Raw genomic sequence first — 4,696 nt, forward strand, 5'->3', positions numbered from 1 at the left:
ATACAGACGGTTTATTCTGCTACTATTAGCAGAATAACTATTCTGCACACCACTTCGGCACTGCACGCTCAACAGAAGCGCACTGCATCATTTTGACGACGAACACTACAATAGAGACTAGTGAACTTCTTGTCGGAAAAAACTGCACGCGTTATTTTTTCGGTACTGTTTTCACTCTAATTTTTTAACTGTTTATCGGAATGAGGCGTGTAATATACCATTGAAAAGCTATGGATTAGGTGCAACTTCAACATGTTGAACACTTTTCGAGATTCCACACGGTTTAAAAGCAGTTTTGAAAATAGTGCGGCGGATGACGAGTTGCAGCCAGCGTTTTTTCGCGTTTTTTTCTAAACCGCTTGTCGGAATGAAGCAAATGATACGCAGTTGGATAGATATCATCAAGGCGCATCTTTTTCATATATAAATCTTTCTCTAATTCATTACGGTTTAAGAGCAGTTTCAAATTTACTAAATCGCGGAATTATGTATTTCAAGTTTTTTAAAATTTTCGGTACTGTTTTTGCTCCAGTTTTTGAATCATTTGTCGAAACAAAGCGTATGATACGCTGTTGGAAAGCTATGGATAAGGCGCAACTTTCGTATGTTGGAATATTTTTGTGAACCCTTATGATTTTTAGTTAATTTTGAAAATCGTGCGGCTGACTTCGAGAGGCAGCGGCTGTTTTTTCGTGAAATTTTTACAAACCGCTGGTTGAAATGATTCAAATTATACGCCGTTGGAAAGATATCGACGAGGCGCAACTTTTTCATGTAGAACACTCTCTCTAATTCTTTACGGTTTAAGAGGAATTTTGAATTTTCCGAAATGCGGACACTCTGTTTTTCGCGACACCCAAATCGACGTGGGTACTTCATCTGACTGAAAACCGCACTGCATCGGACGAAAAAACGCACTACATCAGACGGGTAAGAGAACTTCATGTTTTTTTTTTGTGTAACGTAAATTTTTGAAGACGATGAAGAAAATCGCACTGCTTTTAGACTGAAAACCGCATTGCATCAGACGGACTAGCGGACTGCATGATTTTCTTTTTGTGGGACGTAAATTTTTGAAGACAAGTAAAAAAACCGCACAGCTTTTAAAATGAAAATCGCACCGCATCAAGCGGGCAAGCGAACTTCATGATTTCTTTTATTTATACATAAATTTTCTCGCACGAGTTTTTCTTCTCTTTTTTTTGACATTTTTATCAACGCGAGTGGACCACAGATACGAGGGCGAGTGAACCGCGACATATATCAAAGTGAAACACATTAATTTTTGTTGTTTCGCTATATTTTTTTTAACATTTTTCATGCTAGGCGCAAGTGAACGGCATCACTCTCAAAAGTAAACCACATCTAAGGACCAAACACACTGCATGTAATGGGAAACGAGCTTCTTCTGAGGTGTTTTTGTTTTGCAGTACCAAGTGAACCACAAGGGAGTTTTATAGCAAACTACGTGAGAGAACAAAGTGAGCTTCAAAACATACATATCCACTCATTATTTTTACATAGCCACACTACCATCCAGTACACAGCAGAAACAACAACACAATACCCAACCGAACTGTACTAGACAAAGACTATACAAAATGACCATCCATTCTTACTACTACAGCTCTCTGCGTTTCTCATAAACAACAAAATGGACTTCTAATGACCATTGATGTTATCTTCTCTTTTCTTACTGAGTACACTGCAAATGATTTCCAGAAGAAAAAAAGAGTGAGATGCAAAACAACGCACACGTCAGTCTCACACAAAACTGCACACTGAACTCCATGATGAGTGTGTATGACTTTTTCTGTCTTTTTCTTCAACCGGCAAACCAAAAGGCACAAACCATCTTCGTTTTGCCTACCGGTGCTATCGCACTGCACCTGATGCACGCACCGCACTACATAGAGAAAAGGATGCTAAAAATGGGTGGTCAGGAGGATGTGGTGGTTTGCAGGGGCAAAACTGGTGGCCGCCGGCGTTGGGGGTGGAGCCCGTGGCCCCCCATCAGTGTTCGGAGGAGTGGAGCGAACTGCACACGCCGGTTTGGTCGAGCTGCACGCTACCGGGGGCAGTATTGCACCCCCCTGTGCACCTCGCCGCCGTTGTTGGAGGGGGGAAGGAAGGACGCCGCCGTCGTAGGATGGAGTCCAGGTGGTCGACGACGTGGTCTCCGTGGTGCTCACGGGAGGGGAGGTGATGGTCGCCCGCAGCCACATTACGACAGGAAGACGCGTGGGGATCCAGCCTCCTTGGGCACACGCGGGGCCGCCGCCCACTCCCAGCCCGAGATCCGATCTCCACAGGTGGTAGGTGAGCCGCCGGCCATCCAGCACAACAGAGCTGGTGCGGCCAGAGGTTGGAGGGCGGCGCCGATCAGGAGGGAAGGGGGCGCCGGAGGATGATCTCAGCGGGGAGGGCCAGTTGCGTTCCAGATGTCGGGCGCGTAGCCTCCAGCACCATCGCTGGGCTGCGCATCCTCGATCTGGCGCTGGGTAGGAGGTTGGTATCCAGAGAGGGGCGACGCGGTGGGGCTCTACGGAGAAGAAGGATGGGTGGCGTCGATGGGGGTAGGTGTGGGTGGAAGGCCGGTCGGTGGAGGGTGCCCGGCCGGCGCGGCGCGGTGCTGGTGGCTACCGGCGACGGCAGTAGAAGGTAATGAGAACTGGGGTTGGTCTGGTGCGAGGCTGAGGGGTGGCGCAGGGAGGGAGGTTGTGCGGTGGAGGCATTGGGGGAGGGAGGTGGTTCAGTGGGGAAGGAGATGGGGAGACGAAGGAGGGAGGAGGTGGGTGGTGGGCACGAGTCTGGGAGCCTGGAGGACTGGGGGTGGGTTTCGGGCTGGGTTTGAGCTGGCTGCGGGGGTCCAGGGTGTTAGCAGAATAAGGCTTTTGTGTTAGCAGAATAAAATTTTAAAAGGTGTTATCATAATAGACCTATTCTATATATATAGTAGCACTATTCTGATCAGAATAGTTATTTGAATCACGGTCGGCCTATATAGGGCACACGAGGTTGTTGTCGAACTCCCGAACCACGCAGTGACAGAAAAAATAAAAAAAGCACATCCCACCTCCTGCTCCCCCCGATCCACCACCTTCCTCGATGCCCCACCTCCCGCACCTCCTGCCATCAACGGCGACGCGCCCGCTGCCCCATCCCCAACCAGCAGCGCCGTCGCCACCAACCCCCCAGCCAGAGAGGAGAAGCCGCCCCGACACCAACCGGAGACGCCGCCACGCCCCAACCGGAGCCGCTGCCGCCGCCACCTGCGCTCATCCGGCTCTGCGCCCTGCAACGCCACGCGCCGCCGTCCTTTGCAATCGCACGTTGTTCGCGAGATGGATCTCGCCTCTGCCATCGCACGGCGCGGATGCGGCCGGCCCGGCGTGCGGCGATTCTTGGCTGCGTTGCCAGTCCCCGTGCACGGATCTGAGCAGAGCCGACAAGATCCGTAGACACCATCGCTCATGGGCATCTGGTCACAGCGGCCGCCGTTGTGGCCATTGCAGGAGCTGCTTAGGGCGACGTCCTCTGGCGCGCTGCCTCCTCTTCCCACCCTCCTTCGAGCCCCCACCGTGGTGAAGTCCTACTGCAGAAATATGCCAAGTCCTACTACAGCAGGTCTGCCATGGTGAAGTTGAACCCTGAGCTCTGAGGCCGGCGCCTAGCCAAACCCCCACGCCGGGCCTTGGGTCCATAACACGGGGGGCGCTGCACCGCCATTCAGCTGCAGCGCTGGGTAAGGTCCTCCGTCGCCGCCGCACAATCTTGTTAACTATTTGTTTCGCTAATGCTGCTTGTCGTTCACCATTGTGTGGTTGTAGAGCCTCCATGGAAGGTCAGGTAAATTTCTCGTGGCAGTATAAACAAAATAACAGCGACAAATCAATTCACTTCCTGAGTATGAGGGTGAGTTCAGAGATCATGCTTCTACAGAGAAAATGGAGTCATGCAAGGTTCCCCTAATCATCCAGTCAACCAGCGATGGTGTCCATGACGGGCTGCAGTTAGGAAAAAGTGTTGAACCTAAATAATCTGCTATGGAGGAGACAATACTAAGAAAATGTCGCTGGTCAGCACCTCTGCTCTCGAGATGGCAGGTGACCTCGTTGATGTCTAAAGCTAGTTCCACCCCCCTGTCCTAAAACTGAATCCGTAGCAAAGCATCAATTCCTCCTGTATTTGTTCTGTAAGTGATTTTGATTGATGTATGAAGTTCAGATTTATCTGCAGGTGCAAAACACTAGTGTTTTTGGTCCATTGTTTCAGTTTCACAAGCCGCAACCCATGCGCCGCCCCCAACCCGCCCCAACCGACGATGCCGCTGCCGTCCCGCCCCAAACCGGCAACGCCGCCGTAGCCCCGCCCCAACCGAGCGCCGCCCCTGCTCCTTCAGGCGATGCGCCCTGTTTCGCATGCCTTGTTCCACTGTCCACCGGCTCCGTCCGTCGTCCTTTCTCTCAACTTCTTCTCCGTCGGCAGGGACGAGCAGGGAGCTGTCATCCATGTCGTCCTCAACCACCTTGCAAGAAACAGTAAATTGCTGGCGCATAGGTCCAACGCCAAACCAAGCAAATGTGCGGCTGAAGAAGTTCAAACAAGGGGCGAGGAGCAACTGGAGGTCAGCGAGCAAGGGGGCGAAGCTAAAATGGAGCAGACGAAATCTTTGCGCAGTAGCGCACAAGCCCTG

At 51.2% G+C, this 4,696-nt stretch overlaps 1 long non-coding RNA gene across 1 annotated transcript; it reads left to right on the forward strand.

Annotated features, from left to right (window-relative positions):
• Positions 1–3,135: 3,135 nt before the first annotated feature.
• Positions 3,136–4,056, forward strand: LOC123045302 (uncharacterized). Its single transcript, XR_006421275.1, has 2 exons — positions 3,136–3,745; positions 3,831–4,056. It is a non-coding gene; the product is annotated as an uncharacterized lncRNA (long non-coding RNA).
• Positions 4,057–4,696: the final 640 nt, after the last annotated feature.

This window comes from Triticum aestivum, chromosome 2B, assembly GCF_018294505.1.
Source record: "Triticum aestivum cultivar Chinese Spring chromosome 2B, IWGSC CS RefSeq v2.1, whole genome shotgun sequence".
In the NCBI taxonomy this organism is placed as follows: Eukaryota; Viridiplantae; Streptophyta; class Magnoliopsida; order Poales; family Poaceae; genus Triticum; species Triticum aestivum.